The following is a 12,000-nucleotide window of genomic DNA, read 5'->3' on the forward strand; positions in this document are numbered from 1 at the left end:
ATCTATGAGAGAAAATGATAAGGAATGCAAACATATACACCCCTTTTGGTCCATCGAATTTTGTTATGACAAAGGAAATTTCAGTACAACGGATATTATTTGCTCCATTCATTTGTACAAAGGGAACATGAATATACTCATTATACCAGGAGATTTCACTCCGGTAACCAGATCACGCTCGCTCAAGTCCTAATTTTCACTCAAACTGATCGCAACTGGACAATCTACCAGCTTGTTTTTATAGAAAAACAGTTCAGATACCTCAACTTGCATGCAGAAGATAAGCTTACCTGCTGAAGCAATACATCACAACAGCATATCTAAGAGAGCAACTGTCTTATGTATTTTCTCCATCGTGTCCACCAAGAATGCCTTACAACTTCAACTTGTTTGTTTCCACCACTAATGCCTGTCATACAAGCATAAGAAGTCAAACGACCAATGACATTCCAAAAAAAAAGTCAAGTAAATACAAGGAGGCATCAACAAGATACTTAGGTAAACACGCAGCTGTAGTTTGAAAATATGAAATTAACTCAATTTATTGATTTTTCATGGTATAAACGAACACTTGCAATGGGGTTCTAGCACAAGTGATAAAATGAACTGTTTGTAAATTTCAAACCAAGTCAAGTATTATGGATTTAAAGATTATAGCAAGCTTACCAGAGATAACAATACTGAAACAAAGAAATGTAACTAGCCTTTAAGCTTCCAAATGTATCATTCAGGCCACGGGCCACCTATTTGACATTTTAGTTTGTTCAAGCTAATCATTTCTATAGCTGTCTTCAGTTTCAAACTGCTGTGCATCTCATCTTGAAAAGAAAAGAGAAACTGTACTGCAGCCATGCGCTAAGACTACCATTATACTTATACAACTGTTGCATATTTCAGTAGGGAAGCAACTATGTAATTCAGCTCGATTATATTCTACAAAGAACTAGCCAATCTCGGTGTTCATCGTTTTAGTGCAATTTTTTTTTCATATTAGATCCATGCATTAGTGCAGAACCGGGCAATAGCACCGGTTTGTAAGGCCCTTTAGTGCCGGTTTGGTAACTGGCACTAAAGTGTGGGCACTAAAGCCCCCCCCCCCCTAGTACCGATTCAGCACGAACCGGTGCTAAAGGGCAACCACATGGCACGAGCCAGCTCCGTGGGCGCGTAGGACATTAGTACCGGTTGGTAACACCAATCAGTACTAAATGTTTGGGAATGTTTTGGTTTTATTTTTTATTTTTACTTTAATTTTGTGTTTTCAATTTAATTTAGTGATTGTTTTACATTATAATGAGTTGTTAAATCATTAGGTGAATGTACCACGGATTAGTTTGACTGGATGCATGTGGATCCTAGCTAAGTGATCAAGTATATGCCATATCCATATACTTGATCACCTAATTAAGTGATCGAGGTAATATGGATATGGCATATACTTGATCACTTACCTAGAATCCATCCAGTTGAAACTAATATGCGGTTTCTTTCATAGATGATATATTAAATCATCATCATCATCATCATATTAATATAAAAACTCTTGCATCATATATATCATCACCAACAACAGTTTTCATAGCTAGCTAAAAATCATCATATAATAATTGTCTCATTACCACTACTTAATCATCATATAGTCATTACCGCTATCTAATCACCACCAACACTAGCTTAAAGAAGAAACATTCACTTGTACCAGAAGCAAAGATATCATCGAGTTCAACATGGTAATGATATTATAAGTGTTCACACCACAAAAGCAAAATCACTCTTTGAGATTAAGTTCAGGACGAAGAACACGGACATGAGAGGACAAGTACTAAGAGCATGAACTAGCTAATTAATCACTCTTGCTGCTCTCTCTCTCAGGTAAAATAGCATAGAACATGTATAGCTTTCCTGATTCATCATATTGGAGCATGCAGATGAACCTGTCTCCTAATCGTGGGTTGTGCTTCTGACTGCTTCCCCCTAGTACTTCTCTGCGGTCGTTCACAATTTTGCTCCAGTATTTTACTATTAAGCATTCCTCGCTATTAGAAATCCTGAATGCACTAAAGTGCATTGTAGGATATCTTGGCCGTAAGCTAACAATATTCATGGTACCTTTAGTCTCGATCCAATCAGGCACAACATTCATCGGGAGTCCCTGTTGAAGAACATCATATAGTAACATACTTAGCAATGAAGTTTAGCTTAAAAAAATAATGTATGCAAAAGATGCACTGAGAAGAAATAGTAGAAATCGTACCATCTTTTCTAAATATATGTGACCGTAGTTCAGTAGGAACACTGTTGGTCGCACGTTTTGAGTACTAACATTTCTAAGTGCAGGAAAAAAAATTTGTCTTGACAGCATCAAGATCCTCAAGCCATGAAACATAATGACTTGTCTCTTCGCAGTTTAGTTCAGCCCCGGGACAGTGGACGGTCCTGTCTACCAAGCGTCGGACATGTTTGCTTGATTGGAAATAAGCAGTCAATGTAAATTGAGATCTATTAATTCAACTGGTTCAAATAATCTCATATCGAAGACATAAATATGGTTGAGAAACTCACATAATGGTAGAATTGGAGGCATCTGCACTGTTGGAAATATGCCCTAGAGGCAATAATAAAAGGATTATTATTATATTTCCTTGTTCATGATAATTGTCTTTTATTCATGCTATAATTGTGTTATCTGGAAATCGTAATACATGTGTGAATACATAGACACCAACATGTCCCTAGTAGGCCTCTAGTTGACTAGCTCGTTGATCAACAGATAGTCATGGTTAACTGACTATGGACATTGGATGTCATTGATAACGAGATCACATCATTAGGAGAATGATGTGATGGACAAGACCCAATCCTAAACATAGCACAAGATCATATAGTTTGTTTGCTAGAGTTTTTCCAATGTCAAGTATCTTTTCCTTAGACCATGAGATCGTGTAACTCCCGGATACCGTAGGAGTGCTTTGGGTGTACCAAACGTCACAATGTAACTGGGTGACTATAAAGGTATACTACGGATATCTCCGAAAGTGTCTGTTGGGTTGACACGGATCAAGACTTGGATTTGTCACTCCGTATAACGGAGAGGTATCTCTGGGCCCACTCGGTAATGCATCATCATAATGAGCTCAATGTGACCAAGTGTCTGGTCACGGAATCATGCATTACGGTATGAGTAAAGTGACTTGCCGGTAACGAGATTGAACGAGGTATTGGGATACCGACGATCGAACCTCGGGCAAGTAACGTACCGATTAACAAAGGGAATTGTATACGGGGTTGCTTGAATCCTCGACATCGTGGTTCATCCGATGAGATCATCGAGGAGCATGTGGGAGCCAACATGGGTATCCAGATCCCGCTGTTGGTTATTGACCGGAGAGCCATCTCGGTCATGTCTACATGTCTCCCGAACCCGTAGGGTCTACACACTTAAGGTTCGGTGACGCTAGGGTTGTAGGGATATGAATATGCAGTAACCCGAAAGTTGTTCGGAGTCCCGGATGAGATCCCGGACGTCACGAGGAGTTCCAGAATGGTCCGGAGGTAAAGAATTATATATAGGAAGTGCTGTTTCGGCCATCGGGACAAGTTTCGGGGTCACCGGTATTGTACCGGGACCACCGGAAGGGTCCCGGGGGTCCACTGGGTGGGGCCACCTATCTCGGAGAGCCCCATGGGCTGAAGTGGGAGGGGAACCAGCCCCTAGTGGGCTGGTGCGCCCCCCTTGGGCCTTCCCCCTACGCCTAGGGTGGGGGTGCCCACTTGCCTTGGGGGGCACTCCACCCCCTTGGCCGCCGCCCCTTGGGAGATTGGATCTCTAGGGCCGGCGCCCCCGCCCCCCTTGGGGGCCCTATATATAGAGGGGGGAGGGAGGGCAGCCTCACCCATGCCCCTGGCGCCTCCCTCTCCCCTCCAACACCTCCTCCTCCTCCGAAGAGCTCGGCGAAGCCCTGTCGGAGTACTGCTTCTCCACCACCACCACGCCGTCGTGCTGCTGCTGGAGCCATCTTCCTCAACCTCTCCTTTCCCCTTGCTGGATCAAGAAGGAGGAGACGACACACTGACCGTACGTGTGTTAAACGCGGAGGTGCCGTCCGTTCGGCGCTAGGATCTCCGGTGATTTGGATCACGTCGAGTACGACTTCCTCATCCCTGTTCTTTGAACGCTTCCGCTCGCGATCTACAAAGGTATGTAGATGCATCTGATCACTCGTTGCTAGATGAACTCATAGATGGATCTTGGTGAAACCGTAGGAAAATTTTTGTTTTCTGCAACGTTCCCCAACAGTGGCATCATGAGCTAGGTCTATGCGTAGTTCTCTTTGCACGAGTAGAACACAATTTGTTGTGGGCATAGATGTTGTCAACTTTCTTGCCGCTACTAGTCTTATTTTGCTTCAGTAGTATTGTGGGATGAAGCGGCCCGGACCAACCTTACACGTACGCTTACGTGAGACCGGTTCCACCGACTAACATGCACTAGTTGCATAAGGTGGCTGGCGGGTGTCTGTCTCTCCCACTTTAGTTGGAGCGGATTCGATGAAAAGGGTCCTTATGAAGGGTAAATAGAAGTTGACAAATCACGTTGTGGCTTTCACGTAGGTAAGAAAACGTTCTTGCTAGAACCCTATTGCAGCCACGTAAAACTTGCAACAACAATTAGAGGACGTCTAACTTGTTTTTGCAGCAAGTGTTTTGTGATGTGAATGGCCAAAGTTGTGATGAATGATGAATGATATATATGTGATGTATGAGATGTTCATGCCATTGTAATAGGAATCACGACTTGCATGTCGATGAGTATGACAACCGGCAGGAGCCATAGGAGTTGTCTTTATTTTTTGTATGACCTGCGTGTCATTGAGAAACGCCATGTAAATTAATTTACTTTATTGCTAAACGTGTTAGCCATAGTAGTAGAAGTAATAGTTGGCGAGCAGCTTCATGGAGACACGATGATGGAGATCATGATGATGGAGATCATGGTGTCATGCCGGTGACAAGATGATCATGGAGCCCTAAGATGGAGATCAGAGGAGCTATATGATATTGGCCATATCATGTCACTATTATTATTTGATTGCATGAGATGTTTATCATGGTTTTACATCTTGTTTACTTAGAATGACGGTAGTAAATAAGATGATCCCTCATAATAATTTCAAGAAAGTGTTCCCCCTAACTGTGCACCGTTGCGACAGTTCGTTGTTTTGAAGCACCACGTGATGATCGGGTGTGATAGATTCCAACGTTCACATACAACGGGTGTAAGACAGATTTACACATGCAAACACTTAGGTTGACTTGACGAGCCTAGCATGTACAGACATGGCCTCAGAACACAGAAGACCGAAAGGTCGAGCATGAGTCGTATAGAAGATACGATCAACATGAAGATGTTCACCGATGTTGGCTAGTCCGTCTCACGTGATGATCGGACACGGCCTAGTTAACTCGGATCATGTTATACTTAGATGACTGGAGGGATGTCTATCTGAGTGGAAGTTCATTGCATAATTTGATTAGATGAACTTAATTATCATGAACTTAGTCTAAAATATTTACAATATGTCTTGTAGATCAAATGGCCAATGTTGTCCTCAACTTCAACGCGTTCCTAGAGAAAACCAAGCTGAAAGACGATGGTAGCAACTATACGAACTGGGTACGGAACCTGAGGATCATCCTCATAGCTGCCAAGAAAGATTATGTCCTACAAGCACCGCTAGGTGAAGCACATGTTCTCCCTGCAGAACAAGACGTTATGAAGGCTTGGCAGACACGTTCCGATGATTACTCCCTCATTCAGTGCGGCATGCTTTACAGCTTAGAGCTGGGGCTCCAAAAGCGTTTTGAGAGACACGGAGCATATGAGATGTTCGAAGAGCTGAAAATGGTTTTTCAAGCTCATGCCCGGGTCGAGAGATATGATGTCTCCGACAAGTTCTTTAGCTGTAAGATGGAGGAAAACAGTTCTGTTAGTGAGCACATACTCACTATGTCTGGGTTACATAACCGCTTGACTCAGCTGGGAGTTAATCTCCCGGATGACGCGGTCATTGACAGAATCCTTCAGTCGCTTCCACCCAGCTACAAGAGCTTTGTGATGAACTTCAATATGCAGGGGATGGAAAAGACCATTCCTGAAGTATTTGCAATGCTGAAATCAGCAGAGGTAGAAGTCAAAAAGGAACATCAAGTGTTGATGGTGAATAAAACCACTAAGTTCAAGAAAGACAAGGGTAAGAAGAACTTCAAGAAGGACGGCAAGGGAGTTGCCGCGCCCGGCAAGCAAGCTGCCGGGAAGAAGCCAAAGAATGGACCCAAGCCCGAGACTGAGTGCTTTTATTGCAAGGAAAGTGGTCACTGGAAGCGGAACTGCCCCAAATACTTAGCAGACAAGAAGGCCGGCAAAACGAAAGGTATATGTGATATACATGTAATTGATGTGTACCTTACCAGTACTCGTAGTAGCTCCTGGGTATTTGATACCGGTGCACTTGCTCACATTTGTAACTCAAAGCAGGAGCTGCGGAATAAGTGGAGACTGGCGAAGGACGAGGTGACGATGCGCATTGGGAATGGTTCCAAGGTCGATGTGATCGCCGTCGGCATGCTACCTCTACATTTACCTACGGGATTAGTTTTGAACCTCAATAATTGTTATTTAGTGCCAAGTTTGAGCATGAACATTGTATCAGGATCTTGTTTAATTCGAGATGGCTACTCATTTAAATCCGAGAATAATGGTTGTTCTATTTATATGAGAGATATGTTTTATGGTCATGCTCCGATGGTGAATGGTTTATTCTTAATGAATCTTGAGCGTAATGCTACACATATTCATAGTGTGAATACCAAAAGATGTAAGATTGATAATGATAGTCCCACATACTTGTGGCACTGCCGCCTTGGTCACATAGGTGTCAAACGCATGAAGAAGCTCCATGCAGATGGACTTTTAGAGTCTCTTGATTACGAATCATTTGACACGTGTGAACGATGCCTCATAGGTAAAATGACCAAGACTCCGTTCTCAGGAACAATGGAGCGAGCAACCAACTTATTGGAAATCATACATACTGATGTGTGCGGTCCAATGAGTGTTGAGGCTCGCGGTGGCTATCGTTATGTTCAAACCCTCACTGATGACTTGAGTAGATATGGGTATATCTATTTAATGAAACACAAGTCTGAGACCTTTGAAAAGTTCAAGGAATTTCAGAGTGAGGTTGAGAATCAACGTGACAGGAAAATCAAGTTCCTGCGATCAGATCGTGGAGGAGAATACTTGAGTCACGAATTTGGCGCACACTTAAGAAAATGCGGAATAGTTTCACAACTCACGCCGCCTGGAACACCTCAGCGTAATGGTGTGTCCGAACATCGTAATCGCACTCTATTAGATATGGTGCGATTTATGATGTCTCTTACCGATTTACCATTATCTTTTTGGGGCTATGCTTTAGAGACTGTCGGATTCACTTTAAATAGGGCTCCGTCGAAATCCGTTGAGACAACACCGTATGAATTATGGTTTGGGAAGAAACCTAAGCTGTCGTTTCTAAAAGTTTGGGGATGCGATGCTTATGTCAAGAAACTTCAACCTGAAAAGCTCGAACCCAAGTCGGAAAATGCGTCTTCATAGGATACCCTAAAGAAACTATTGGGTATACCTTCTACCTCATATCCGAAGGCAAGATCTTTGTTGCCAAGAATGGATCCTTTCTAGAGAAAGAGTTTCTCTCGAAAGAAGTAAGTGGGAGGAAAGTAGAACTTGATGAAGTATTACCTCTTGAACCGGAAAATGGCGCAACTCAAGAAAATGTTCCTGAGGTGCCTGCACCGACTAGAGAGGAAGTTAATGATGATGATCATGAAACTTCAAATCAAGTTGCTACTGAATTTCGTAGGTCCACAACGACACGTTCCGCACCAGAGTGGTACGGCAACCCTGTCTTGGAAATCATGTTGTTAGACAACGGTGAACCTTCGAACTATGAAGAAGCGATGGCGGGCCCGGATTCTGACAAATGGCTAGAAGCCATGAAATCCGAGATAGGATCCATGTATGAAAACGAAGTATGGACTTTGACTGACTTGCCCGTTGAGCGGCGAGCCATAGAAAATAAATGGATCTTTAAGAAAAAGACAGACGCGGATGGTAATGTGACCATCTATAAAGCTCGGCTTGTCGCTAAGGGTTATCGACAAGTTCAAGGGGTTGACTACGATGAGACTTTCTCACCAGTTGTGAAGCTGAAGTCCGTCCGAATCATGTTAGCAATTGCCGCATTCTATGATTATGAGATATGGCAAATGGACGTCAAAACGGCATTCCTTAATGGTTTCCTTAAGGAAGAATTGTATATGTTGCAGCCGGAAGGTTTTGTCGATCCTAAGAATGCTGACAAGGTGTGCAAGCTCCAACGCTCGATTTATGGGCTGGTGCAAGCATCTCGGAGTTTGAACATTCGCTTTGATGAGATGATCAAAGTGTTTGGGTTTACGCGGAATTATGGAGAAGCCTGCGTTTACAAGAAAGTGAGTGGGAGCTCTGTAGCATTTCTCATATTATATGTAGATGACATACTTTTGATGGGAAATGATATAGAACTCTTGGACAGCATTAAGGCCTACTTGAATAAGAGTTTTTCAATGAAGGACCTTCGAGAAGCTGCTTATATATTAGGCATCAAGATCTATAGAGATAGATCAAGACGCCTCATAGGTCTTTCACAAAGCACATACCTTGATAAGATATTGAAGCAGTTCAATATGGATCAGTCTAAGAAGGGGTTCTTGCCTGTGTTGCAAGGTGTGAAATTGAGCTCAGCTCAATGTCCGACCACGGCAGAAGATATAGAAGAGATGAGTGTCATCCCCTATGCCTCAGCCATAGGTTCTATTATGTATGCCATGTTGTGTACCAGACCTAATGTAAACCTTGCCGTAAGTTTGGTAGGTAGGTACCAAAGTAATCCCGGCAAGGAACACTGGACAGCGGTCCAGAATATCCTGAAGTACCTGAAAAGGACTAAGAAAATGTTTCTCGTTTATAGAGGTGACGAAGAGCTCGTCGTAAAGCGTTACGTTGACGCTAGCTTCGACACAGATCTGGATGACTCTAAGTCACAAACCGGATACGTGTATATTTTGAATGGTGGGGCAGTAAGCTGGTGCAGTTGCAAGCAGAGCGTCGTGGCGGGATCTACATGTAAAGCGAAGTACATGGCAGCCTCGGAGGCAGCGCATGAAGCAATTTGTGTGAAGGAGTTCATCACCGACCTAGGAGTCATATCCAATGCGTCGGGGCCAATCAAACTCTTCTGTGACAACACTGGAGCTATTGCACTTGCCAAGGAGCCCAGGTTTCACAAGAAGACCAGGCACATCAAGCGTCGCTTCAACTCCATTCGTGAAAATGTTCAAGATGGAGACATAGATATTTGTAAAGTACATACGGACCTGAATGTAGCAGATCCGTTGACTAAACCTCTCCCTAGAGCAAAACATGATCAACACCAGAATTCCATGGGTGTTCAATTCATCACAATGTAACTAGATTATTGACTCTAGTGCAAGTGGGAGACTGTTGGAAATATGCCTTAGAGGCAATAATAAAAGGATTATTATTATATTTCCTTGTTCATGATAATTGTCTTTTATTCATGCTATAATTGTGTTATCCGGAAATCGTAATACATGTGTGAATACATAGACACCAACATGTCCCTAGTAGGCCTCTAGTTGACTAGTTCGTTGATCAACAGATAGTCATGGTTTCCTGACTATGGAAATTGGATGTCATTGATAACGAGATCACATCATTAGGAGAATGATGTGATGGACAAGACCCAATCCTAAACATATCACAAGATCGTATAGTTCGTTTGCTAGAGTTTTTCCAATGTCAAGTATCTTTTCCTTAGACCATGAGATCGTGTAACTCCCGGATACCGTAGGAGTGCTTTGGGTGTACCAAACGTCACAACGTAACTGGGTGACTATAAAGGTATACTACGGGTATCTCCGAAAGTGTCGGTTGGGTTGACACGGATCAAGACTTGGATTTGTCACTCCGTATAACGGAGAGGTATCTCTGGGCCCACTCGGTAATGCGTCATCATAATGAGCTCAATGTGACCAAGTGTCTGGTCACGGGATCATGCATTACGGTACGAGTAAAGTGACTTGCCGGTAACGAGATTGAACGAGGTATTGGGATACCGACGATCGAATCTCGGGCAAGTAACGTACCGATTAACAAAGGGAATTGTATACGGGGTTGCTTGAATCCTCGACATCGTGGTTCATTCGATGAGATCATCGAGGAGCATGTGGGAGCCAACATGGGTATCCAGATCCCGCTGTTGGTTATTGACCGGAGAGCCATCTCGGTCATGTCTACATGTCTCCTGAACCCGTAGGGTCTACACACTTAAGGTTCGGTGACGCTAGGGTTGTAGGGATATGAATATGCAGTAACCCGAAAGTTATTCGGAGTCCCGGATGAGATCCCAGACGTCACGAGGAGTTCCAAAATGGTCCGGAGGTAAATAATTATATATATGAAGTGCTGTTTTGGCCATCGGGACAAGTTTCGGGGTCACCGGTATTGTACCGGGACCACCGGAAGGGTCCCGGGGGTCCACCGGGTGGGGGCCACCTATCCCGGAGGGCCCCATGGGCTGAAGTGGGAGGGGAACCAGCCCCTAGTGGGCTGGTGCGCCCCCCTTGGGCCTTCCCCTGCGCCTAGGGTTGGGAACCCTAGGGTGGGGGTGCCCACTTGCCTTGGGGGGCACTCCACCCCCTTGGCCGCCGCCCCTTGGGAGATTGGATCTCCAGGGCCGGCGCCCCCCCCCTTGGGGGCCTTATATATAGAGGGGGAGGGAGGGCAACCACACCCATGCCCCTGGCGCCTCCCTCTCCCCTCCAACACCTCCTCCTCCTCCGTAGAGCTCGGCGAAGCCCTGTCGGAGTACTGCTTCTCCATCACCACCACGCCGTCGTGCTACTGCTGGAGCCATCTTCCTTAACCTCTCCTTTCCCCTTGCTGGATCAAGAAGGAGGAGACGACACACTGACCGTACGTGTGTTGAACGCGGAGGTGCCGTCCGTTCGGCGCTAGGATCTCTGGTGATTTGGATCACGTCGAGTACGACTTCCTCATCCCCGTTCTTTGAACGCTTCCGCTCGCGATCTACAAAGGTATGTAGATGCATCTGATCACTCATTGCTAGATGAACTCATAGATGGATCTTGGTGAAACCGTAGGAAATTTTTTGTTTTCTGCAACGTTCCCCAACATGCACATCAACCCAGATGTCTCTATTACCTTCAATATCATCTTCTGGACGAATGTCAAAGGTGATAACCATATCAGGCTCAAATGCATAAGCCTTGCATAGTGCTTGTCAAGTTTTGCATTCAAAATAGGTGTATGTGTCTGCATTGTATAATTTGACGTTGAAGGTATAACCATGCTTGGTCTTCAAGTAAACTCTTTTTACCTCCATAGTTTCGTTAGGACTGAAACCTATCTTATCCAAGACAAAAATTCTTGCATGGCAGGGGATACGCTAGTAGAATAGTGAAAAATTAAAATTAAAAGTTGAAGCAAATGACGCATAAGTCATGCTTAATTACGAAAAAAGACTTGTCGTTGTGACTTACTGTATCCACTTCGAAGTTCTCATCCAGCTTGATGCTGAAGCGTCTATCATCAACAAGAAAATTTCTGCCACACAGGCCGTGCTGGTCTTTGCAGTATTCGCACATAATGAAATCGTGTTCGTCATCAGACGAGATTCCTATATGTTCATAGGTGAAACATTAAACACTTATTAGTTCTATTAATTCAACTAATTCTGTTAATTCAACTAGTTCAACTAATTAATTCAACTAAGCACTTACGAAAAATATACCTAAATAAAGTAGCTCAACTAATTGAACTAACTAGTTCAACTAATTAATTCATCTAATTCAACT

The 12,000-nt window shown here is 43.8% G+C and overlaps 1 pseudogene; it reads right to left on the reverse strand.

Moving 5' to 3' along the window:
• Positions 1-320: 320 nt before the first annotated feature.
• The window catches only part of LOC123129383 (uncharacterized), a 44,296-nt pseudogene continuing 32,616 nt past the window's right edge, over positions 321-12,000 (reverse strand).

The sequence above is a fragment of the Triticum aestivum genome, chromosome 6A, assembly GCF_018294505.1.
Source record: "Triticum aestivum cultivar Chinese Spring chromosome 6A, IWGSC CS RefSeq v2.1, whole genome shotgun sequence".
Lineage (NCBI taxonomy): Eukaryota > Viridiplantae > Streptophyta > Magnoliopsida > Poales > Poaceae > Triticum > Triticum aestivum.